The following is a 27,191-nucleotide window of genomic DNA, read 5'->3' on the forward strand; positions in this document are numbered from 1 at the left end:
TACACACATGCCCATACACACCTCACACCTCAGCAGGAGGCCTCTATTCAGGGCAGGGAAAGCACCCACAGTGAGGAACCCTGAAGGGGTGCCCCACAGAGCAACCAAGATCTCCCGGCTTGGAGAGAAGCACAGCGAGCCTCTCCAGGTGCCAGCGAAAACCTCTTTCCTTCAGACACAAGTCTTGTCACAAGATGTGGCTGTTGCTAGGTAACAGTGATTCCTCCGCCCCCACACACATACCTCCTGCCTTCCCGCCCTGGACAGGAGCATGAACATCCTGGTAAATGCCTCCACTGTGCTCTCAAAGTCCCCTCTCGGAAAGGCAGGCCTCTGGCCCTGTCCCAGGGGGGTTAGTGAGGATGCAAAGGCAGTGGTGACAAGGTGGCGCTCCCTCCAGCAGCCTCTCATCCTGCACCCCCGTGGGTCATACCCAGAGTGAACTGCATGCAACATTTCTGCTGCTTAAAGTTATTAGACTACCATCAGAGAACTGGATTTGAACTTAAGGAGAGAGGGACTGCCGCTGGCAGTGGCAGGGAAGAGTACAGGGGACTGGTTTGTTTTTAGTTTTTGTTAGCTATTTTAGAATTTAAAGAGAGGTTTGCTATTGCATGCAGCCCTCAGAGCATGAGCCACCAGGGCAGTCAGCAGGGGCCGGCCAGCTGAACTCTCTGTGGACCAGCACAGCAGAAATCCTGGCCTCCAGGATTTTAAATAATCAGGGGCTGTCAGTACTAATAAACCTCAGTCTCTGAAGCCCCGAGAGGTTAAAAAAAAATCTTCCACGCAAGGTGACAAAGAGATTTAGATGAAGAATCCTTCGGGAAAAGGAAGGGGGCAGCCGCAGCTTGGAGGGATGTGTTGCCTTTGGCCCATCTGAGAAACCCCCAGTGTCACCTGACTGGCAAGCCAAGCCCCATGTCAGTCTTCCCTGGATGCACAGCCACATGTGCACAGAAAAGATAATGTTAACGTCGCTCCTTATTTGTTTTTCTGTCTACAAAAATGCCCACTTATCAGTATTTAATGGCTCTCAGAAATAAGCTATTTTAGAACATCATCCACAATGCAAATGAGTCACTGAAAGCTGTCGCTCTGACCTTTCCCTGTCACTGGGTAGATGTTTCCAAATCAACAGCAGCCTTCCCAGTGGCCCCGGTGCCGAGATTCCCTGATGCAGCAGAGCAATACTGAAGGCTACACCTTAGCTTTTGCTTTGGGGAGTGACAGACCCCCAAATGGCCCACAGATCCTTGAAGAGGAAGTCCCTGCAGCTGCACTTAGACAAAATGCTTTCTCCTCCAGGGGCTGCTTCCTCAGCTTCCTGGCCTTGTTGAGAAAGCCAAGTCATCTAGCAACGAGTGACAAAGGCAGGCCGCCACGGAGAGACCTCTGTCTTCTGGAAGATCAAGACCCACAGAAACGGGTCAAACAAGGTCCCCCCAGTGTAGCCCCAGAAGCTCTTCAACTGGTTGAACAGCACTGAGAGTTAGGAAGTGCAACCTTGTACACGGTTTTCGACTTGTGTTGTTTTTGAGGATGGCAATTCCGCTTTGACAACCTCAGTTCCACCCTCAGACACTTGAAGAGTCGAGGTGTTAATATTAACCAAGTAAGCGAGGCTCACGGGAGGGCATTCCACTCCCACCACACACCGACTGCTCCCACTCCAGAGGAGGAAAAGGTGAAGGGAGCTGGTGACAGTGTGACAACTGAACTGTATTTTCTCCTATCAAAGGTTCTTTCCCCACAGGAACACACTCAGATGCCTTTTCTTCTCTTTAACTGCCACCCCAGACATTACCCCTTATGGAACGCTCAGTGCCGTTGGCAGAATTTTCATATTTCCTGAGATCTGAGAATCCCCACACCAAGAGCCATCCTAGACTCTTCCATTCTCCTCATTCCCCAAAGACCCGTCTCTTTCTTATTCTCTTCATCCATGAAATGGGATGATTTTACCTATCCTGGAGGCAGTAACAGTGGTGTGGTTAACGGCATGGATTGTGAAATCCCTGGTCATGGGAGACCTTGGGCAGCTTATCCAAATCTGTGCCTCAGTTTCCCACACATATCCATTCTTAACAGTACCTACCTTACAGGGTCATTGGAAAGATTAAGTGAGGAAAGTTCCCAGCTCTTAGTAAATGCCATTATCATTATAGAGGAGTTTTAAGAATCAAAAGTAACCTAGGTGCAGCAAGGTACCAATGCCTCTCCAAGTGGTCTCCATCGTTAACAACTCAATCCAGGTTATTGTCCTGGCCTGAACTATTGTAAAAGCCTTTCATCTCTCTGACTCCAGAATCCCACCTCTCCAACCCCTCTTTCATGACACTCTAGGGACGAAGTCATTAATTTACATCATTCCTCTGCTTAAAAACCTTTAATATCTATCTATTGCTTATTGCATAAAGTTCAAACTCCTTGTCATGGCCTAGAAGGCTCTTCATGGCCAGGCCCGTCTCTTCAGCTTCATTTCCCATCACACTGTTCCCATCTGCCTGGAATGGCCTTTCCATTTCATCTGCCAGAACCACTTCACACTCTTCTCCACACAACTCAACCACCATCTTCTCTAGAAAGCCCCTCTGGCTCTGGCTGAGTAACTGACCTCTGCCTCTTCTGAGACTCCACTCTATCTATCCCTGTTTACACATCTGCCTTCTCTAATAGACTGAGAGTTAAAGACAGGGACAGTGTGTCAGACATCCTTATTTTCCCCCGTGACTGGCATGATGGCTGGCACTGAGTAGATGTTTCATAAGTACCTGTGGGTGAAGAGTCTGCTCTTGCAATGGCATAAACATAAGCAGGGTCAATGTCAACAATTCTAATCACTGGTACAGCCCCACTAGGAATATTTTAACAAAGTAACCGCTGAGTTAGCCTGGGTATGCTTCCAGTCAATTCTCTCTACCAACAAAGTGGGATTCTGACCAGAAATCTCTGCAGCATGGGACTATATGTAAAGCCAAACACACCCTCCTTATCCTCCCCACCCCCATTCTAGTCTCTCCAGAATCCAAAAGGAACACTGAGTTTTTAACAGTACTTGTACTCTGTTGGCATACTAATTAACACCAATTAATCATCTTCATTAGGTGTAATAATGACTGAGAGAGAAAAGATTAGTTCCAACAAAATATTCTGTGCCTATTATCTAGTGTCCTGATGGCTCATGAGATTAACCCACCTAAGATCAAATCCTCATCAAACTACCCCTGTTCTGCTGGAGACCTGTCACTAAATCTCTGGATGATGTCAAAGAAGCAAAAATGCCCAGCTGGGGAAGCAGCCAGACATAGAGATCTGATCTAAACAATCACTGAGAAATTAACTGATGTCCTTCCAAAGCAGGAATTCTTTGCAATCCCAACAGCCCCACAATATGATACACCCATCAAGTACAATTCCCAAGTCCCTAAGGAGACAGCAAAGTGCATCATATGGTATACCTACTCCTACGTAGTTTCCAGTCAATGAGGAGAGTTCCAACACTCCTCACTGGCCCACTGCCCCTTCTCACAGCCTGTCCCATCACCAGCACTGGCAACTCCAGCCTTCCAACTGTTCCAGCCAAAATCCTTGCAGTCATTCTTGGTTCCTTTCCTTCTCCCCTATATCACAAACTACTCATTAAAAATAAAATTCAAAATATGCAAAGTATCTGACCACTTTCTCATTGCCTCCACCCTAGTGCAGGCCACTTGGGCCACTGCGGTAGCCTCTTGACTGGTCTCCTGCTTCCACCTTTCCCTGCCTTTGGTCTATTCCGAACACAGCATCCAGCATGAGTCTTTTAAACAATAAATCTTATCATATCACTCGTCTGCTCAAAATCCTGCTTGTCTCTATGAGTCCTTAAAATTGGCCTACAAGGCCATATATGATGTCCCCCTGCTCTTCTCTGACCACCTTCCCTGCTTCTCTTTCCCTTTCTCAGTCTATACAACAATACTGGCCTCCTTGGGGCACCTGGGTGGCTTAGTCAGTTAAGCAAATGCCTTCAGCTCAGGTCATGATCTCCAGGTCCTGGGATCAAGCCCCATATCGGGCTTCCTGCTCAGCAGGGAGTCTGCTTCTTTCTCTCTCTCCCTCTGCCCCTCCCCACCACTCATTCTCTCTCTCTCTGAAATAAATAAATAAAATCTAAAAAAAAAAAAAAAACCCACAATACTGGCCTCCTTGTTGCTTGAACACATCAGGCACACTTCCACCTCAGGGCCTTTGCCCAAGTCTTTACACATGTAACCCTCTTCAGGAGACCTATTTATAGACTACCCTATTTAAAATTGTAGCCTGATGCCATTCCACCTAGCTCAGCATTCCCAACCCCCACTCCTGCCCCTAGCATTCTGCTTTCCTTTTTCTTTTTTTCTGTAACAGTTATCACCTTCTAAAATTGTATATAATCTACTTGTGTATCATTTGTATTATTCATTATCTGTTTTCTCCTGTTAGAATGTAAACTCAGGGAGAGCATAAGTCTTTGATTTATTCATTGATTTATCCAAGGTACAGAGAATAGTGCCTGGTACATAGTAAGTACTCAATCAATATTCACTAGTAAGTAGTAAGAACATTTAAGAGAAGTACACAAAAGTGACTAGAGCATCCTTGAGAGCCAGGGACAGGAGAGGAAAGATCAGGGCAGTTTCCATGGGAGGACAGGACATTGGAACTGAACCTTGAAGGATGGAGTAGGATTTGAACCTGTAGAGTTGAGGGGAGGCATTCAGGTAGAGAGAGGCAGTTCAGGTAGTGGGCCAACAGAGGGTCTCTAGAGAAGAGTCGGGTGTTCAATTAGGCACAGGGCACACAGTGTGCAGCCAGGCGGTGGAGAACTGGGTTGAACAGGAGCCACTGCCTTGCCAAGCAGGGAAAGGGCTTGCTGATGGCAGTTGCTCGGGATTCTGTTATGAGTTAGAGGTATCCTTCCCCTTCACTACTTCTGCTTTATAGAAACATGAACCAGGACTGTTCTGCAAAGCATCATCAACCTTCACAGGCTAGTGGCCAAGAGACCTCAGGCCATTCTCCTTTTCATCTCACCCGCCACATTCATGCCTGTTTAGGGGCCTCTGCTCATGCCACCTTCCCAGCCCGAGACCCTGGCTTCTTCCCTCTCCTTTACGTCCTAAGTCTAACTAAGCCCTAGTTCAACCCTTCCTTGTACTTACACTTGCAGGCTTCTCTGACCACCACCCAATTGTCACCTTCTTCTGCACGTTCACTGCGCTCTCTAGTACCCACTGAACCCTTCCTTGTTCTCCGCTCATTTGAGGTATGTCTGTCTCCTCATCTACATCATGCAGCTTGTGGGCAGGGCCAATGCCTTAGCCTCTTGTGGCCTCGGCACACTCCTGAACACTTAGGAGGTGTCCCATCAAATGTCTGTGCTTAGGTGCTCTTCGAGAAGCAGAACCGCTGTGGGCCACTGTGTCAGCTGTAACAAGGCACCCATCACATCCAGCTGCTAAGATCACCACCACTTGGAATTCTCTTGAAGAAAAGAAACTCTGAGAGAGCAAGAGTTACATTCTGGGCTCACCTCAAGATGATGGGGGTGGAAGGTACTGGGAAAGCATGTGTATATTTGTTTTTATTTATTTATTTTTAAGATTTTATTTATTTATTTGACAGAGAGAGACAGAGTGAGAGAAGGAACACAAGCAGGGGGAGTGGGAGAGGGAGAAGCAGGCTTCCCGCGGAGCAGGGAGCCCGACATGGGGCTCGATCCCAGGTCCCTGGGATCATGACCTGAACCGAAGGCAGACGCTTAACGACTGAGCCACCCAGGCGCCCCTATTATTTGATTTTAAATGAACGGGCATAACGTATACCAGGGAAGACCCCCCCACCACCACCACCTCCTGAGTGGAGTAAAACTCCAGGATTCACCTAGCAGTTTCCTACTGTGTGGTAGGAATGATCCATCCACTAAATCTTACAACTGGGGGCCTATGGCCATGGCTGACACCGCCAGAAAAAATACCCCCCAACCCCAAGCTAATGAGATATAGTTTTCCTAAGCTTTCCCTTCACTCCCACTCTCAAGGGAAAACTATAATATCTGTTTTACATACCGTTCCCAGGGCAGCTAAGCATACCTAATTTAAACACAATTTCTTAATGGTTGCACTTTTGCACATGAATGTGTTTTGGCTACTGGAACTTTTTTTAGTGCTTGTATCTGATCAGTGGCCCAAGGCCTTCCCTAATTGTAACTCTTGGTCTGACCTGACTGGCTGCAACAGGTGTAGCTTCTGACATGGCTTATCTTAGTAGCAACACCAAAGAAGATGGTGGTGTCTGTATTCATAACTCAAGAGAAGAAAAATGCCTCCCCCTCTTCCCATTTTCCTACTGGATTTTCCGGCTGTACTACTCAGAATTGCAGGAGCAGGGCAGATGAATGCACCAAGAACAAGAACATGTATCTGCCGATCTTCCATGCACTGAACTTTTTTGTGCTTGTCTCCGGAACTGGCTACTATATTCCCCTGCACAGTGTCTAGGAAGGTAGCAGGACAGCCAGGAACAAAACTAAATTCTTTCTTCTCTGTCACACTTGGCTCTATCCCTGTACTTCAGGTTTCTAGCTCTCCCTAGAGGAACTCTAGATTCTTTCTTGGCTCCCTGTCCAAGTGTCACCTATGGGAGTGAACATAAAATCTCTTGTCCAGGTGGGTATACTTAGTACAAAGATAGCCCTGAGTCTAAGTCTTGCCTCTGCCCAACACATCTCCTTGGGTGTGATGATTGTGAACACCGAGCAGGAAGACCAAGGAGCATGTCAGCTTGGTTCAGACAAGGGAATAGGTTAAAAAGAAACAGCTAATGAGCACGTGTCTGAAAAGTATTAAACACAATACAGCATATTGGTGTGAGCAGCTGATTAGAGAAAAAGAGATGAATGAGCGTGTGTCTGAAAAGTATTAACTATAATATAGCATATCGGTGCTCACAGCCCCCCACTGGCAGTGAAAATACTAGTTATTACCTATGTGATTTCCAAGTTAAGAAGAACAGTTGGGAAACAGGTGCTGTGTGTGGTATATGGTGTCTTCACCGGATGTGGAGGAGGGTATGCGAAGTAGCAGTCAGGGCTTGGTGGCCCCAGAAGACAGCTAGGCTGGGAGCTGAATGCTGATGAGCTCCTCCCTGCCCTGTCTGCTCCCCACACCCTCAGCAGTGCCAAGTCTGCCCACAGTACTCAGGGGTACCCATCTGGAGAAGGACAGGACCTCCCCCAAGACATTCCTTATAGGAACCCACTGGTCAGGCTGCAGGGAGGCCAAGACATGAGGGAAAAAGAGAAGATAGAATGTCATGTCCTTCAAGATGGCTACTAAGCTACTAGACCAAGGCTGGTGACCAGCTGTCTTCTCTTTGCTCCACAGAAAAGGAAATAGGTTTGGCTACCATAGAGGGAATCGGGTTAGTAAAGTTAAATTTGAAAATAACGTGAAAAGTAGAAAGTCATTCCTCAGTGAGGAAAGAAGAGGAGAAATATTATCAATCTCAGATGGTTTAAGGCAAGTTATTCCCAGATGTACAAGTATTATCTCAAAGATTGTTGTTGTGGGTTGAATTGTACCCTCTCCCCCAGAAAATTCATATTTGAAGTTCCAAGGCACAGCACCTCAGAGCCTGACCTTATTTGGAGATAGGGTCTTAACAGAGGTCATCAAGCTACAATGAGGTCATTAGGGTAGCCTCTAATCCAGTATGACTGGGACCTTTGTGAAAGGGGGAGATTTGGACACAGTGACAGACGTGTAGAGGAAAGACAATTTGAAGAGACACAGGGAGAAGGATGGTCATCTACAAGCCAAGGAGAGAGGCCTGGAACAGCTCCTTCCCTCAAGCCCTCAGGATGAACCCACCTGCTGGCACCTTAATGCAGGACTTCCAGCCTTTTAACCTGTGAGACAGGAAATTTCGGTTCTTCAAGCCACTCAGTCCTACTTCATTACCACAATCCTAGCAAACTAATACAACCGTTAGAGACTCTTTCTACAACTATTAAAAATCCCCAGGAATTTATAAAAGGAATCTTTTCACATTTTATGCCCAGGAAGTCTGGTAGGATTGGTTACTAATAAAGCTGTCCTCTTGTTGGACTGTGAGTTTTGGTGACGGGGGTAATTTAATTGAGTACTCTGCCTGGACATCGTAGATACTTAGGAAAGTCCTTTTGTTTTCTGTTGTTGTTGAAAGCTCTTTAACTCCTTTTTACCTAATTCCTAAAAAACAAAAGAAACAAAATACATATGTGTTTGAACACATTCAGGGTTTTTACTTACGTCTAAAAATAACTATAAGTGTGTGTGTGTGTGTGTGTGTGTGTGTATGCGTGCGTGGAGAGAGAGAGAGAGAGAATTTTCTCCCAAGACTTTCAGTGGGTGGCAGGAAAAAAAAATCAGCATCATGCCAGCATTATAGCTAATGTTTGGTACTATTTATAGAGCCGGCCATGGCCATGTCAGATCTTTAAAAGAAGCAAAACATCTGGGTGCATTCCAAAGCAGAGAGGAAAAACCTAAGTCACAACATATTATACAGAGGAAGGTGGCATCTTTACAAAAGTTACAATTTATATTTGCTAAACATAATCCTGTACCTCAGAGGATCTTAGGGAACCTGATTCTGGTGCTGAGTGTAATGAGAAGGAAAAAAAAAAACACACACACACACAATAGCCATTGTATTTTCAAGTTTAAAAAAGTTCCGAGGTGAATGAGTGGTTTCCAGAGGGCAGAGAACATACAACATCTCCTCAGCAAAGGGCCTCCAAGTGGCCAGTGGCCATCAACAGTCAATCAAGAGAGACAGCCTCATTGAACTTAAGTCAGCAGCTGCCCTGACATTTTCAGCAGGGCCAAAGTTAGAGCCAAAAATGTCCCTTCCCGCACCTCACTTGAAGGCAGGCAGCACCCCCTTCCTGCCCCATCTCACAGAGATGTCATAAGGATGAATTAAAGAAAAATATTTAAACTTATATAACACTTGGGACATCTGCACTAAAGGAAAAAAAAAATCACTATTTCTACAATATTTCACAGACCTAAAGCAAGTGTGTCCTACTTTAAGCAAAACCAATATATTAAAAAAAAAAATTCCAGATTTTGAAAGATATATATCAGAACTAAGTTGTCCAATGCACAGAAAAGAGTAAATTCCACATAGGTTGAGGTCTCTGCTTTATTTGCCAGGGAATACCCAGCACCTAACCCCAGACCTGACACATGACATGTCCTCGAAAGGTATCTGTTGAATAAAAGAATTATTTCTATTAAATAGCCAGCTCCATCAGTACACTTACTGAATTATAAAATTTGCAAACATTCTGTTCAGATACCCCATGCTTCAACATGCATGATGCCATAGTAACCTGGCTCAGGCTTGGGGACCACTGTGTCCTGTGAGACACACCTGCCCCTGGACCCATGGCCACTGCCAAGTGGCCTACATCATCCCTGGTGTCCCCAGCCCCCATGTTCTAGGAGCATCCTGTGGGCAGGCCTGCTGTTTTAAGATACCTCTTCCTGGTTTCCTAGTGACAACCATAAGGAAAGAGGGCAGCAGGCTCCAGGCTGGGTAAGGCTTTGGTAGTGACTAGACACGTAGGTTGTCACCATCTGTGGCTCCCAGGAAGCTAATGGATTTCAGGGCTGAGAGCAAACCAGGGCAAGCTATCTGCTCTGCTTGCTGATGGCGTCACCACATACCCACTTCTGCCTCCTCATTTCTAAATGTTTGCTTTTATCTCCAAAACACTGGTTTCTTCCACATTGGTCAGGGAGAGAAGAGAGAAGGATCCATACACAGCCTCCCAACAAGCTTCCGGGGAATCCACACTCAGGCCTGATCCCCAGAGAAATACTTTCCAAACAGGGCAAGCACTGGATCCACTCAGGTTACCAGATCTCCTATTCTTCCCATCATTTTTTAATTACTTTTATTACAAAAATTAATAAAGGCTCACTGTAAGGTATTTGGAGCTACAGAAGAAAATACAAAAAGGAAAACAAAACTCACCTGTAATCTCACCATCTGGAGAGAATCTCTGTTAGCATCTTGGTGTACTATAGCCACGTTTATGCACGTATGTGTGTATTTCATTAGGCAGTTTAGAAAATATTTAACCTATGGCTTGATGGGCATGGTCTCATGTCACTAACATTCTTCAAATATTTTTTTTTGGCTGCCTACTACTCCACTGTATGGATGTACCATAATATATTTAACTAGTTCCCTGCTATGGGGGGAAGGTGATTCCAGTGTTTCAGAAAAACTAATAGCATCACAGTGTACACGTTCATACACACGTTTCCTCACATCTCTGATCATTTCCTCAGGATAGAATCTTAGAAGTAAATCGCAAGTATGGAACTCCCCAAAATCATGCCTACCAGAAAGGTTGCACCAATTACAGTTCTAATAATAGGATTATACCTATTCTTATACCATTCTATCATATCTCCATGACACTGAGCAATGTCATTTTTAACCTTCAGTAATTTTATAGCTGGAAAAATGGCATCTCATTTCCATTTTAATTAGCACTTTTATTATTGTTATTATTGGCATTGTTATCAGTGGTAAGAGCTCAACCTTACCACCACATGGTATCCCGGCAAGGTAGGCCCTCTCATCCTCCTGCTACAGAGGGAGAAACTGAGGCCCAACTGAATGACTTTGACAAGGTCAAACAGCTCACTTTCAGAGCCAGGATCAAAGCCTGACTCCAGAACCCCATCTGCCTAACTATTCTGCTCTGCTGATTAGTCACAGAGTCAAACATTTTTCTGTGTCTTTAGCCACTGTATTCCTCTTTCTCTGAACTCTAGTGAGTTTATTTTTCTGTATAGAAAAACAGCCCTCAGCATTTTGGATGTTTTGACACTACACGCTTGTGCCAAGATTCACACATCACCCCCGACCCCTCCTTCCTCAGCCCAATCCAGCCACCCACACATCTCCCCACACGTCAAGTGTGACACATCAAGTGTCTCCTCTCTACGTTGCAAAAAGTTTAACCTGGCTTCACCTGAGCACTCTTGAGATTACTCAGAATGCCCTGGAATTTAACTAAACCCAGACTGGGAAATATCCATTCACAGTCAAAAAAGCGATACTTAATGTCAGCCACATGGGGCCAGATCGCCTGGAAGGGCTTGAAAACACAGCCCAGTAGAAGGCCCATTAGAAGCGTCCTCTCCACGCAGAGACAGGAGTATCTCCTGACAGACAGCTCCCACATCAGTGTCACGTTTAAGTGTGCGGGCGGGTACCTGTCCACCACCGTCACTCCTCAGACGCCGGAGGAGATGTGTGCCCACCCTGCCCCCGACACACAGGTGAAATCCTCTCAGCAGATGAGAGCCGCAGAAGCTCTGCCACAGGCAGGTGGGAGACACCCTCCTAGCCTGCACACCACCTCACCCTGACAGCTGAGAGGGAGCTGGCTGAGGGGGCTCCCCTCCTTGGGGGTCACCGCCTTGCCCTGGAGTTCATGGCACAGGAAAGTTCTGCAGGGTCATAAACCAGCCTCGCGCCTGCCTCGGAGCTCACTCTGCAACTCGCAGCCATCATTTGCTTGATTCAGCTCGGGTTAGGGAGATGGATAGGATTTTCCCACAAATCACTTGATTAGTGTGAGAAATCTATGTTCCTGCTGTTCTAAGCATTGCAGGGATTTTGGGTTCCCTTTAAATCTCTCTCAATATCATGGTTCTTGCAGCTTTCAGAGTTTCTTTCCCAAGATTTATTTTTTTTGAAGGCACTGCACTATTTGGCAATTCTATACCATTCCTCTCTGGTACGCTGACCAGCAATATTTGGGAAGAAGCACTTGAGCTCTGAAACCCAGAAACAGGTCTTCCGACCTTTTTACTAGCCACTCGGAGATGGCTACTGCAGCAGAAGCACATGGAATCCATGACCTGCTCACCCCAGCCCACTAGCCTGGCCCAGCCTGGCCCAGCCTTAGAGAGAAGCCGTCCCTCCCACCCACACCCCTGTCACCCTGCATTCCCACAGATTCTTGCATACGTGCTCTATTATAGGCACTACGCTGGATACTTTAGAGCTAACACTCCACTTAATCCCTACAACAAATCTATGAGATGGTATCATGAGGTATTTGAGAGCTGGGGAAACGAAGGCTTGGAGCAGCCACAGGGACTCTCTGAGCCAGGCCCTTGGAGATAACATGGGTTTGGATAAACTCTGGGTCCCTACACCTCTGTGCTTCCATATTCTCTACTTCATCCCCGAAAGACCACCAGAGATAAGATTTGGAGAAAAGACGATGCGTCCTCTTCCTGGGTCAGCCCTGAACCACAAACTCCGTAGTGCCCTTATCACTCCCACAAACAACCTCGGGCCCTAAGTGAGCACAGGGTTTTGGACCCTTTGCCATCCAAGAAGAGTGCCCTCTCGGAAACCCGGATGGGCCCGGGGACAGTCACGGGTCCTATACGTGCCCAGCTTGGTGCTAGGCCACGCCCCTTCCTGGGCTGCACTGACAGTGCATTGAGGTAAACCGGGTCCCTCGGCACACATTCTGAAGTCCCCGAGCATCCCCCACTTCCCTCAAGCTGCGCTCCTCCCTCCAGTGACGCACAGCACAGTCCCGGAGGGAAGCCTCTGCCTGCTTTCTGCTGGGTCTATGCTCTTAGTTGGTTCTCTCTTCTAAAGCCCCCAAGTCAGTTTCCTTCCACCAATCCCACTTGTGCCCTCCTCTGTCTTCCTTGCTCTCTCCCTACAGGCATCTAACTAGAACTAAGGAGGTGTTCTATTTCTTCCTACTTTCTATGAACAGTTCCGTCTTCCCAAACTGTAGGGACTTCTCCAGGAGGCCGCTTCTCCACCTCTCCTCCCTTTGTCCTAGGACATCTGAAAGGATGACACCAGAGGGTTCAGTCCCCACTTTATGGGGTCCAGCCCACATTCAGATCACGGACCTTGGGTAGGTCCCTTCTCTCCCCAGGACAATGTCTTCACATAAAAATTAGAGGAATCCTCCTCTCATTCCTTCCTCTCTCCTGCCTCATAAAAAGATGTAAAAAATAAGTAAGAAGTCTCAAATAAAAAAGCTTTAGAAGGAGAGAGAAAAAAGTACAGCAGGCTTCCCCTAACTGCCCCAACCCCAGGCCAGTGGTCTCTCTCCCCTCACGCAACTGTCTGACTTGGGAGGAGTGATAGTAACTCCAGTCAGCAGCTCCATTTCCTCAAAATACGACCGTACAAAAAAAAAAATGTAACTATGCATAGTTATGCATAGTGATGGATTTAACTAGACTTATCGTGGTGACCATGTTGCAATATATTCAAATACCAAATCATTATGTTGTACACCTGAAACTAATATAACGTTATATGTCAATTATAGCTCAATTAAAAAAAAATACAGCCATACAAGAGCCACCTGGTCAGCCAGCTCCAGGCCTGTGGGAATCTGAGACTGTTTTTTGAGGACTTTCAATCCACACCCTCGTCTTGGCCTTATTAATTCAGTCATAACTCTTCAGAATTTACAGAGCTCCTTTTACAGTGGAAAGCTCAAGTGATAGCATTGCCACAAACATTTTAATTTTGATTTAGAGACTCACACCCTCTTCGTTGTCTCCCGACACTCCCCGCCCTGTGCTCAGGGGCATCTGTCTCCACTGCCCATGACCAACGTCCCCTCCCCACCTGACAGCTCTTGATCTTCCTTCCCAGTCACTGAGAAAATGAAGCAACAGGAGAGAGTCCCCACTCTGACCCCCACACATCCCACCTGACTGCCTTGTGACCACAACTGCCCTTCCCTTCCCTGGCTGTCCACTCGGCCAGCCAGGCCACGCCTGCCCCCGTCACTGGGTCCCAGCCCCTCCCTCCCCATGGCTCCAGCAGTTGTCACCTACATCACCTTTGTGCTCCAGACTCGATTGTTTCCACCAGCACACATACATCCTGATACTTCCCCATTTTAAGCACACCCCCCCACACTCCTCCATAAGGTTGTTTCCATAAGCTATCTCCAACACCTTTCCACCAACCCGCTCCGAAGAGGCCTTCACCTCAAGCGCCATCAGCTCGCTGGTGGTCTCCCTGCTAATGCTCAGTTCTCGGTCCCCACCGACTTCACACACCAGCAGTATGTGAGCAGGCCGATTACTCCCTCCTTGCAGGTAGAAGTTACAGAAGATGAGAACTTCCACCTTCAACAACCTTAAAGATTTAAGGGTCAAAACTGTTCAGGGGGGAAATGATGAGGGAGAAGAAGGCCAGATGAGGACAAAGCAGAAGTTGGCACCCTACACCACCCCGCCCCCCATGTGATAAGTGTGACATTCCCCAGGCACGCCTGGCTGTCCCTGAGCTTTAAAAAAACTCCCTTTTAAAAAAAAAAAAAAAAAAAAAAGGAAGGAAGGAAGGAAGAAAGAAAAGAGAAAAGAAAGAAAGAGAAAGAAAGAAAGAAAAGAAAGAAAATGCTTCACTTAGGCTCTGAGGCAATCTTATCTCAGGGGCTGTTCCTTTTCCATCTCCTTTGCTGGTTCATCTTGACATCCTAGTACAAAGGTCAGCAAACATGGCCCACGGGTCAGCTGCCTATTCTGTAAATGAAGTTTCATTGAACGCAGCCACACTCATTCATTTACATGTTGTCTGTTGCTGCTTTTGTGTTGCAAAGGCAAAGCAGACTGTGGCAGCAAAGAACATATGGACTGAAAAGTTTAAAATATTTACTATCTGGCTCTTCAACAAAAAGTTCACCAATTCCTATTCTAGATCTATAAGTATTGGATTTCCCAGAATTCAGTCTTTGTAGCTCCCTTATACACTCACTCTCGAGGTTATCTCATCTGGCCCCATACTTTAAATATTATCAACACACAGACAACTCCCAAGATTTTTCTCTAGCATAGACTTCTCTGAACTCTAGACCCATAACCCAACGGACTAGCAGGAATTTCATTTAGATGTCTAACATCTCCCCAAACAAAATTCTTACCTCCTGTTTCCCCCAATTTTTTCCTTCCACAAACTTTTCCATCTCACGCCAAAAGCCTTGGAAATCATCTGTGAACCCTCTTTCTCTCAAACCCTACGTTCAACCCATCACGAAATCCAGTCGGTTCCACCTTCAAAATATATCCAGAATCTGACTGTTCCACACAACACCCCCCCGCCAACTGCTACCACTAATCCAAGCCACCACCCCCTCTAGCCAGGATCATTGCCTCCACACAGCTCTCCCACAGCGAGCTCTCAGGGCACACACTAGGCAGCCAGAACAATCCCTTCAATCATACACTGTGTTACTCCTTTGCTCAAAACTCTCCAGGGGTTTGTTGAAGTTCACCTTGGCCTCATGGCTACATCTGACCCCCCAAGTATCTCCAGCTTCAGGGCCTCTCCTGGCCTGGACTGCCCTTGCCCCAGACATCTGCATGGATCACCCTCCACAGCCCGGGGTCTCTGCTCCGGTGTTACTTTATCACTGAGACCCTCCTGGGGACACACCCTCCTGGACACACCCTCCCCACACATTCTCCCCATTCCCTTGCTCTGCTTCATTTTTCCCCATTTCACATATCGGCCCTCCTACAAATTGACTTCTTTGTTTGCCATCTGTCTCCCCTCACTGGAATAGCATCTCGGGGAGGATGGGGACTGGGTCAGTTTTGTCCGCTACCGCATCATAAAGCCTTAGAACTGTGACTGTCAATTCTCACTATTCTGAGCAATGAGTAAGTGAACACATCACATTTCAGAAGCTCACAACCCTGTTCAGGAAATTGAAGGATGAGGGAGAGAAGCCTATCATTTCCATCAGGGTGAAATCAAAGAGCAGAGCAGCCTCAAGCTCTCCCAGCCCCATAGCCTGCAGCATCCCTCGCCGACCTGTCCCAGGGAATGGACAAGTTACCCGGTCTCCAGCGGCAAGGGGCCTACCGGCCAGCCCCTCCCTGCACCTCTCTGCAGAGCCTCCTGGAAACCAGGAGGAGGCAGGATGGAGAAACAGACAAGGGGCTGCTCTGGAGGCAGAAGGAGCTCCCTTTCCCCCTCCTAGACCCCCACGGTCACCAGGCCTGGACCAGAAGGGCCAGCACAGCTGGCAGTACCAGCCTGCAATCCACCACCCACCAGCTGTGTGAACTGCATCTGCATTGGGTTCCTCTGCAAAATGTGGCTGATGACCAAACGTTTAAGACTTTGAAAAGAAAAGGTAGGCTCAGACTCTTTTTCCTTTCTTATTTATGTCTCGCCACACTTAAAAATCTACAGTTTAGGGGCACCTGGGTGGCTCAGTCAGTTAAGCTTTGCCTTCGGCTCAGGTCATGATCCCAGGGTCCTGGCATCGAGCCCCACATCGGGCTCCCTGCTCGGCGGGGAGCCTGCTTCTACCTCTGCCCCTCCTCCCACTCATGTACACACTCACTCGCTCTGTCAAATAAATAAAATCTTTTTAAAAAATCTACAATTTAGAAAGAGGTTATGCTTCTGCTTTTTCAGTTTTTCAGTGTGCTAGAAGTTGCTTCCTTGTTTCCAAACACCGCTCTTGAGTTCCCCACCTCCTCCCCATTCTGCTCCCTTTTTCTTTCTTTTCCTTTTGGCCCATAATATTTCCTTCCTCTTTTCATATTCTGAAAACCTTAAGTTCCAGGCAGGCAGGGGAGGGCTGGCATAATAGGAACCATCCCAATGCCCCTTCCTGTGTTCTGGAACCCTGCAGGGCAATTTTGTTTTCAGTGGGAGCAAAATCAAGAGAGGCAGCGAGAAGGAGGGAATCCATAGGAAAACCCCAACCCATTACTTCCTCCCTCCCAGTGGCATTGCCCGAGCTTATTACGCAGGAGGGATTCTGAGAAATGAAGCAAAGCCTGGGATGAGGGACACGCAAGGCACCTCTCCGCATCACCTCCTGACCGAGCCACATGGCCCCTCAGTGGCCTCGAACATCACATGCTGTCTCTCGGCTCTGGATCACCACTCACACCAGGAAGGTCCCTTCTCTGTCCCAATCGCGCTCATCCTTCAGGGCTCAGGACGCTCATCCTCCACGAGCCTTCCGTGATCACTCGCGCTCTCGTTGGCATCCACTTTTCTCAGGACCTACTGGACTTGGCCTCACGGCAGGACTCAGCTGAATGCACCGTGTTCCGGAAGTCCCCTCACATGTGCTACCATCAACTAAGTCATCAAGTACCTGCCAGGGCCACACGGGGTGCTGTGGCCCACCCCCGCCGCACCCAGGACACGTGCCAGCAAGAAGCCCCTGTCGATTACGAGTAGGGTGGTGTCTGCGGGCAGAAAATCTGGTTTGTTCCATGCTGGCTCTTCTGCCTATTGCCCATACAAACTGAGGCAAGTGGCTTTGCCTTCCAACTATCAATTTCCTCCTGTGTACAATGGGGAGAAAGACACCTGCCCCATCCACCTCTGAAGCTTGCGAATACAAAACATCATACAAATCTGTGTTGTTATTCAAATAAATAGAGCAGCAAAGCAGCCACGCGGCCCACACCACTCCTCATCCAGCCCTACCTCTTAGCAGGCCTCTCCACTCTCCTCAGTTCAGCCTGTGAAAGCCCCAAGGATGTGGCCCTCAGAGCCGCCACCTGCCCTGCTGAGGGAAAGCGCCTCGGAGAGCCCTGACGCAGCCTGGGCACACACCATGGAGCCAGCCATCTGTGACCGCCACAGACAGCGGGATTCTCAGGCTGCCCAGAGTTTATGCAACAAAGGAAAGCACCACGGGAAGCAAAAGCAGTCTGGAAAACCAGCCACAAATGAGGCACTCAGTCAGGAAGCAGAACCAGGAGGGCACCGCTGGAGACCCTCCGCACCCAAAGTCACTCCTCTAAATGCGATGGCTGTTGGGAGCTGTCCGTGCATTCACTCGGTCTTAATTAATAGGTGAGTTAAGCAAAAGGCATGGCTCCTGGGAAGGAGGGGAGGGTGCTCCACACCTTCCTGCTGGAAATCTGCCAGCTATCCACAATAGCACGAGAAGCTCTACAAGACAGCCCACTCCAGAAAGGGTGCGCGGGCTCTGACACCCAAGCTCCTTGTCACCTAGCTCTGCCACTCACTAGATTTGTGACCCTGATCCTGACCAAGTCATAGCCTCTCTGAGCCTCAACTTCTCCACTTAGGACATCTGCAGATGTGTGAGGCATGTAAACACACCACCTAAAGGCTAAGCTAGGTCTGACCACTGTAAGGGAAAAGGCTGGCGCTGTGTGTGGAAGGGGGAAGGAGAGAAGGGGAGGAGGAAGGCTGCCCCTGCCCATGATCACCCTTCCCGGCACAGAGATTCTGCACCCTCAACATCGGAAGCTGACTTTGAGCAGGGGAGCTTGCGCTGCTCGGCCTTTGCACATTTATCCAATCTCACCGAATGGACTGAGGACACCTGGCCGGCTGCCTTGTGACTTTTAGGGAGCAAGACAGTGCCGGACACATTGTTACATGTATAGTCCCTGCTCCAACATTTGTGGTTTGAATAACTGATTTAAAGAACGTGCTTTGCTGATGTGTAAAACAACACATTCACTGTAAGAAATTCGGAAAATACGGAAAAGTTTAATAAAAGAATCAGATGTTTCCTAAAACCTGGAGATCACCACCATTATCACTCTGATATATTGTATTCCATTCTATTTTTCATGACTGTACGCATCTTTTTTTTTTTTTACAAAATTGTATTTATACTCTCTTTACTTTTAAACCTTTATTTACTTACTATATATTATTAGCATTTTCCCATATTCTTTTTTGTTTTTTTTTTTTTAAGATTTTATTTATTTTTCAACAGAGGAGAGACAGTGAGAGAGGGAACACGAGCAGGGGGAGTGGGAGAGGGAGAAGCAGACTCCCCGCTGAGCAGGGAGCCCGATGCGGGGCTCGATCCCAGGACCCTGGGATCATGACCTGAGCCGAAGGCAGACGCTTAACGACTGAGCCACCCAGGCGCCCCTCCCATATTCTTATATATTATTCAATGTAACTTTAATAGCTATTGATTTCCATTTTATGGATGAGCCATATTAGATTTAATTAATCCCCCCATACAATGTTTTGTTATAATGAATAATGCTGAAAGGAATATCCTTGATTAGAACTATTTTGCACAGCTCTGATTATTTCCATAGGATAAATTCCTAGAAGAGGAATTGCTTGCTGGTTTAGAAGGTATATTTTTGAGACATGTCTCCATGCTTGCAAATGATCTTCCCACCAGCTAAGTCTGCAAATGTCCACGTCCTGGCATTCATTACAACACAGGGCGTATCATTTTCATGTTTGCTAGTCTCGTAGGTGGATAATGATATCTTATTTCTAATGTACTATTTTAATTATTAGATAGGTTGGACACTTGTACATCTTTTTCTGGACATTTGTGTTTCTTTTCCCTTTGTTTGAACTCCCTGTTCACATCCTTTGCCTACTCTTCCATCAGGGGACAGACTGATTTTTTAATACTCGATGGAGAAGAGAATTAGTTCATAGCCGTCTTTGCTGACCCTGTCCCCATGTTTAACAATCACTCCATTAAGGCATTAACGCTAATGTCTAGCTTATATCCTTTTCCTGTTGTTGCAACCCATTTGCTCCCATCCTGCCTGCAGTGGGGGGCACTGCTCTCTCCCTTTCTCTCTCTGTCTCTTTCCCTCTTTCATCTACCCGTGTGACCTTTCCTTGTCACCTGTCAGCTTCTCCTCCAGGGGATGAAAAATTCATTTTCATTTTCGCTTGACTGAGGATGACTTAGGAAGTCAAAGGGTCACCCTGCGATGCTGTTCCCTCCTCTTCTCCCATTGCCAGGGTCTTCCTTCCTCCCTCATCACTGCTCGCCTCGATGGCAGCAAATGACTTCAGGACCAGGCCCTTAGCCCAGCCTTGCCTCTCCCAAACCTCACCCCCACCCTCCATTCCACAACTCATGCGTCCTAAAGGCGAATGTGACTGCCTTTTCCTGCCTAAAACCCTTTTGCTCCTCAGTGTGGCCAGCTGGTCCCTCCCTACCTGGGCACACTCCCAACCCCTGTCTCTCTTGCACCCCCAGAAACATACCTTGTGTGCTCAGATGCAGCAACACCCGAATATTACTCACAGTGCTCTGACACACGGTACTGTTTCGTGCTTCTGAGTCTTGCCAGTGCGGCTGCCCTCCCCCCTCCCCCCTCCCCCTCCCCATCCACCCGGTGGGATCCTTTTTATTTCTCAAGTCCCTGTCAGGTGTTGCTCTCTCCAAGAGGCCTCACCTGACCATACCAAGCATCCAGGACATACTACCATCATGCCCCCCACACCTTATTGCCTTCTGCTGCAGTCTGTGACACCGAAGCGGGGGTCAGGCTGAGTGTCATTCTGAATGGAAAGGAACAGTGGCAGCAGGGCTGAGACAAGGCCACCCTGGGTTAGCCTGCCCATCTGTTTTCTCCCGGTTCTCTCTATGGACGTGGGCTCTTTCACCTTCCCAGGACAGGCGCGGCAGTCCCTTGGCTTTCTGTCCTTTCTTGTGCTCTCCCCCCTCCTCCTCTCCCTCGGCTTCCCGGCTCTCTCCACCCTTCCAGCCTGTCTCACCACCCGGGCAGCCCAGTCCCTGGTGCCCACTGTGCCCTCTTACCCTTGGGCTCCTCAGACACACCTCCTGCTTGGCTGCCTCAGGGGCTAACGGGCTTCCCTTGAAAGTTCCCGCAGGACAAGGACCACGCCTATCTTGTTTCTGATGGACTCCCCAGCGCCTGCCTCAGGGCTGGGCACAGTGCTCAGGATGCCTTTGTTAGCACAGAAACATGGCTCTGGACACCCCCTGCCGGCCCCTAGCCAGCCCAGCACAGCCTTACGTGTTTCTTTCCTTGTACTCAGTAACTACACACATGCACTTCCTAATTACGAATTTATTTTGTGCTGTTCATTTCACCAGTTTGTCTTGCATCATACGTGGCTCAAACCACTGCAAGGCAAAGCGGGCACAGCTTCTGCCTCATTCTCGAGAGCGAGAGGCTGTTTCCATCAGCAGGACCCTGCTCCTCCCCTGACCCCACAGGGAGCCAGCCTCCAGGCCTTGAGAGAGCCCACCCCTCTGTCACAGTGTGCCCCTTCCTCGGGCCTCCCCGAAGGCTCCTCCCAGGGGGCTCCAAGCATGCCCCCAGAGATGTATCTGCCCAGTGATGAATCAAGTCTGGCTGGAAGGAATGTGGACTTTCAGCCCCACATTGTAGAAGCTTCTCTCAGAAACGAGAATCTGAATGAAATTCCAAATTCTGTTTTGTTTTGTAAAGGTAACTGGTGATACAAGGGTCTTGTCCACATCCCATGCATGCTGTGGACGTCTCATTTCATTTATCCAAGGAGGAGCTTGAACTAGATGTCTCAAGTCTCTCAGCTCTGTAAGATTCAGGTGGAATAATATTTTTCCTCCTTGTGTTGTACCCAATCCCCTCTTTTCTGCTCCAGTTTCCGGCAGGCACGCCCTCAGCCCTGGCCTTGCGGCAGCCCCTCCCAATCACTGACTGAGGCTGAAGAGTTTGCTGTATAAATCAGGGAAGGTGGAGTGGAGTACCCCATGCTAGTAAAGGGCACTCAGTAAACACTGCTTAACTGCAGGTGTCCCTGTCTCCACCACTTGGTTAGAGAAAAATTAGGAGCCCAGAAAAAGTAAATGGTCTATTCAATTTGGAAGCAAGAGAAAAAATGAGCTACCAAGCAAAGAATACTAACTCAAGGGATGGAGGACCTCGACTCCGGTCCCGGCTCTGCCATCGGGTCAGGGCGTGAGGACACCAAGGCCTGCTGCCTCCCTGGGTCTCACTGACCACAACCGGGGATGAAAGGTTAGACTGGAGAGCCCCAAGCAATGGACAGGCTCTGCCAGTCTAGGCGGTACCTGGAGGGCCACGCAGGCTGGCCACAGCCCTTCCTGCCATCCCAGGGACTTGGGCCGTCAGCCACTTTGATAGCCTTAGAGCAAAGGTGAGGTTTCTGGGAAACCACAAAGGGCCCTCCTGGGGAAAGGGCCAGGATCCCGGGAGCAGACAGCCCTTCCTGCAGGCTCCTCACAGAGCTCCACCTCCTCCTCCAGCTGAATCTCCTGCTTACCCATTTCCTAAAGATCATCACGGAGGCTCCACAACCTTCCCTTTTTAACAACTCTTGCTGACAGAAAATTCTTCCTCATACCTAATCTAAGTCCATCTGCTGCAATTTCTGTCTATTTTCTCTCGTTCAATCCTACTGGAGATGGAGAACAGCTGGTTGCCATCCTCCATGTAACATCCCCTCCTAAACCAAAATCAGTTATTACATCACCCTCAGCCTGTTTTTCCTGTGGCATAACAACCACCATCCCTCCAACCTGCCTTCATGGATTCCAGCTCCGAAAGCATCCCTGAGCACTGTGGCCCACACTGGAGCATGCTCCACAAGCTCCAAGTCCTTCTGGAGCTCTAACATCCCCAGCTGGATCTAGGACTCCAGGGGCAACATCCAGAGAGAAGGGCAGAGCAGAAAGGGGATCGATGAGAACACAGTCCAAGCCCCTGGCTGTATATATGAAGAAACTGAGGTCAGAATAGGCAAAATAAGTACAGTGCCAAGGTCAAGTCTGAGGGATCAGGCTCCAGGTGCTAGACACCAAATATTGCCGGCACATTCCCCCACGTGGCTGCAGCATGTCCTTGACGGGGTGAGAGCACGACCAGCCTTCACTGAAAAGCAAAGGTCCACGACTGCCCAGACACTCCCCACCCAAACTCCATCTTCTGAATCCCGAGGCAGATGTCTGCAATTCCACTATGAACAGCTTGGATTTCCATTAAGAACACAAACACCTCTGTCAGTGGCAACACTCTTAACTATTTACACCCTAGTAAGAATAAGTAGATCTGATCCTTCCTAACTCTGGAGAGAGAGAGAGATTTAGGGGTAAGAAGGGAACAAAGAACAAAGGAACTGGGAGAATGACAGGCACATTTCACTGCTGGCTAATGCGTCCAAGGTCAGTCCTTTGCATGGGAGCTGAGGCTGGGTGGATGTCAGGACAGAGGGGCTGCAAGGGTTCTACGTGATGGAGTCCCAGCGAATCTAACAGGCCTGTGCTCAGAACCATCTGCCCTGCCTGCCTCATTAGGGGTAGCTGCACCACCACGTGTGCTCTGGGGAGGTCTGCGTGGAACAGAACGTGGTGAAGGATTGTTTCACTGCTCCCGCAGGGCAACTCCATGTGCATCCCAGAATTTTTGACTCCCCTCGGTTAACTGTTCTAGAAGTGAGGTGAGCAGGGTGTCCAAAATTAAATCTCAACCTCTAGGGTGACCTTAAGTGACAGGAAGGAAGAATCAGAAGAGAAGGAAGAAAGAAAGGCATGTATCAGATTAAGTAAGATCGTTCAGCATGCAATAGCTCCCGAGCGGGGAGGGAGGAAGGCGACATGTGTGTGTGTAAGGAAAAGTGAGTCAGGTGAACTATTTACTAACAATTTGGGCTATGAAATTTTCCTAAGAATGAAGGGGAAAAATAACCGTGGGAGGTGAGTACATTTCAGAGCCTAGATTTCAAAACAGCCCTCACCCTGTGATGAATAAAGAGAAGCATCATGCTCCAATCTCTTCACCTTTCAGGGGATACTCCAGACTACTTCAAACCGCCAGACACACACCCCCAGAATAACTGGGGAGTTCACGCCTCCACCCAAGAGAAAAAAGAAGACGTCTCAACAGCACTCAACGAAAACACCTAACACAATAAACGTGCTTATTTGATTTCCCCAAAACCACAAAATTAAATTTTAAAATAGAAGGACTAAAAGACTCTTCTCTGTTAAATTTTCATATGTTTTCAATCCTATTTTCAGGGGACAGTTTTCTTTAACAGCAAAATTGGCACAAAATGACGAGATCAAAGTAGGTTGGCAAAGAGATTACTGATGTGTTTATGATGAAAAGAGACGACAGGAAAGAAAACAGAAGAGTAAGGAAGGGACTTTTACTTGCCAGGTAAGTCACCCAGGGCTTGTGAAAGCAGAAAGAGGCAACCCTTGCTCAGCACAGTAGTTATAAGAGAGAAAGCCTAGTTGCCCAACTGGGGAGAGGAGAAAATGATTGATCTATGGATGGTTCTTGCCCAGGGTTCTGGCAAAGGCTACCATGTTTGATGAAATGACGAGTAACAAATTTAATATTCCGAGCACCAATCAGTCCCTTCACACACAAACAGGCACCATGCTTCACAAGGAACCAATCAGCCTAACACCAGAGATTGAATTCTCCAAAGTAGATCACAGCGGTGGGGCTGGATCCTGGATTTTGTGCCCCATCCAAGGTGAAGTTGCAATGATGGTGTTTTGCATTTCATCAATTATTCTCCAGCTCCTATTATGCTTTTTTTAGTCTAGAGTTGTTATTGTAACGGTCTTTGTTCCAAATGGGGAACTACAAGGAAGAGGAATGAGGAGGAGGGAGGAGAAGACAAGGCAAGCGCTCCAGCGTGTCCCACTGGCACTTCCCAAGGCTCCCTCTGCTCCCTCCCCCCACCCTGCCTTTTTTCTCTCCAGCATGAGTCACCATTCAGGAGCTGGTTTAAAAGCCTTACTTTGAACGTCCTCTATCATGATAGAAATCTAGCAGATCAGCATCAGTTGAAAGGACCCTCAATTTTCGCTACTGGTTTTTGGTTTGAGGCACCCCTGAAACTCAAAAGCATTTTCTAGTTTTATTACTGCCTTCTTGAAAACCAAAGTGCCCCCACTCAAACTCCCCCCACCTGCTGGGTGCCACCTCTCCTGGGCTCTCTGGGGGTCATGTGCCCTAGAGAGAACACAGGGGAGAAGGTGTGTGGCCAAATATGCCCCAACAGCAGACAAAAGCTCAGCGTCCACTCCAGACTCCCAAACACAAAGGCATAATTTGCAGGGCTGTAAGTTTGTTTTGTTTACTGTCAGACAACATGTGCAAAAGAGAAAGCTGACTGTATCCTGACCAAAAAAAAAAAAAAAAGTCAGGCAGCTGTTTTTTTAACCATTGTGAGTAGAGCTTCGACAATAACGACTCCCACCCAAAATAGCTGCGTAAAGGAGGTGGAGAACCTGTTGTGGCAGTTAAAGAAAAGAATTAAAATCTGAGAGTGATTTGTGGAGCCAGAGAAGGGTGACTGTCATCCGCACCTCAGCAGGAAGGGTGTCCTAGGGACAAGGGGTTGCTGGAGGATCTCTCCCAGGATGTTCACTTTTTGCCAGGACTGGGAATCGAACTCCCCAGCTTCAGAACTAGGAAAGAAATCAGGGTGAGGCAATTCACCTGACCTCACCAAAGCCCCAGGGACTTGTAAGATTGGTCCTGGACTGACAGCTTCAGAGCATCCAGCAGGTCAGAGGACACACCTGGTGAAGTGCTGTAGGGCATTCAAGTAGGAGCTGCCTGCGCCAAAGCAGGCAGGAAGTTCAAGACCAAGCACATAACCTTTCTCTCCATGGGGACCTTGCTTCCTAGGAGGCCTAACTCCTGTCTGCAGAAGTTCCGGGAAAGGAGTTTTCCCCAGACCCAAAAGTGGGTCTCGGAGCAAGTGAGGCCCTTGTGATCCCACAATTTAGAATGCACAAGGGTGTTTCGAGGCTGAACCAGCCGCTGACCATGGCAAGCTTTTTTGCTTGAAGAGCAATGATCAGAAACAGTGTAGATGGTGGCTCCAGCACCCTCTGGGGCACAGACGTACCTGCACACCTAAACAGAGGCAGCCCCTAGGAGTCTGCCCCTCCCACCAGCCTCCACCTCTTAGAGCGATTGGCATGCTCTGCCCTGGACAGCCCTTCTCTGATAAGGGTGTAACCTTCACAGGGGATACAGTTTAGCTCCATCCCCTTTATTTCAGGACACACCACCCCTGAAAAGTCTTCCAGTTTTCAGGAGCTAATCAATTAAGTAATCTTTTTTCCCTCCGAGAACTGTTTCATTGGTTTCTGAAGTTGTGTGTCACACAGATGCCCATCAGGTCAAACAGGACAGCTGCCCACACCCCAGGAAATTTCTTTTCCCACCCCCCCCCCCAAAAAAAATAAACTGAGACAGAGTGGGCAAAGGGTAGGAGGGAGGAAGGAGACAGAAGTTTGAGAAAGGACTCAAGTTGAAGGTCACGTAGTTGGGGGAAGGCAGGTCAAGGTAATGGAAAGGGGGCAGACCCTATGGCAGAAAACCCAACCAACCAATCATATTTCTCAGCATCAGCCTCCCAGTGATGGGTTTGCCACGAAGCAGCACATCCAGGGGTGTAATTCCCTTCACCCAACAAACCTGAATTTACACCCCAACCGTGCAGTCACCCTAGCCCCAGACCAGACCTATTTCCACAGACCTCAGTGCAGCTAATTGAGAGAGTAGTAAACAAAGCCAGTTCTAGACAGCAAAGAAGTTTTCCAAATTGTCAGCTTGTTTTTATCCCAACAAAAGACGGTGATTTCCCACCTTTGTCACGTTTCCTCCCCTAAACTTTTCTTTCTGCAATCCGTCTACATATGCTAAACCGCCAGCCACTGAGAATGCCAGAGCCAGAGCAGCACCCCCCGCGACGCAGGCAGGAGTACCTTTTCCGCGGAGCAGAGGGGCTGGCAGCCAGAGGCTCGCTGCCCTGCCGAGCCGTGGAAGGATGCTGTCAGGATGGAGCACGCTGAGGATTACGCGTTCCTGTCTCTGCGACCAGACCTTTCGGCAGCTCGGCCCAACTGTGCTAGCGATGCACTTAGCAATTATCTGCTGGCGCCGACGCCCCGCCCTCTGCTCCTGCGATTGGCTCTCCGGTCCCGGGCAGGACTGCATTGGTTTCAGCCGACCTCACTCATTGCTTTGGTTCCTACTATTATCTAAGCCATCAAAGGAAATAATTCCATGTTTCATTGACAACCTGTAAGGCTCTCCTCCTCGGGCCCGGGGTGGGGGCAGGACTGGGAGTCCAGTGGAGGGGAGAGTAGAAAAAGGGGCGGGGGGGGGGGGGGGGGGGGTCCCCCCGAGAGGGGGGGGGGGGAGAGAGAGAGAGAGAGATGGAGCTATCAAGCAAGCAGATTCTTGCTCCAGCATTTTAACTTCCACAAAACAGAGCCCATAGCAACAATTTTCTGGCCTTATTTTTCCCCCAACTGGTGAATGTTCCTGAGGGCAGAGAGAAATATAACAGTGGGGTTTCTGCCT

At 48.3% G+C, this 27,191-nt stretch overlaps 1 protein-coding gene across 1 annotated transcript in view; it reads right to left on the minus strand.

The window, feature by feature from the left end:
* The window catches only part of ZMAT4 (zinc finger matrin-type 4), a 360,824-nt gene extending 334,106 nt beyond the window's left edge, over nucleotides 1-26,718 (minus strand). Inside the window, exon 1 of the mRNA XM_021681530.1 lies at nucleotides 26,591-26,718. The gene's annotated coding sequence lies outside the window, so the exon portion shown is untranslated. The remainder of the gene's footprint in view (nucleotides 1-26,590) is intronic.
* Nucleotides 26,719-27,191: the final 473 nt, after the last annotated feature.

This window comes from Neomonachus schauinslandi, chromosome 2, assembly GCF_002201575.2.
Source record: "Neomonachus schauinslandi chromosome 2, ASM220157v2, whole genome shotgun sequence".
In the NCBI taxonomy this organism is placed as follows: Eukaryota; Metazoa; Chordata; class Mammalia; order Carnivora; family Phocidae; genus Neomonachus; species Neomonachus schauinslandi.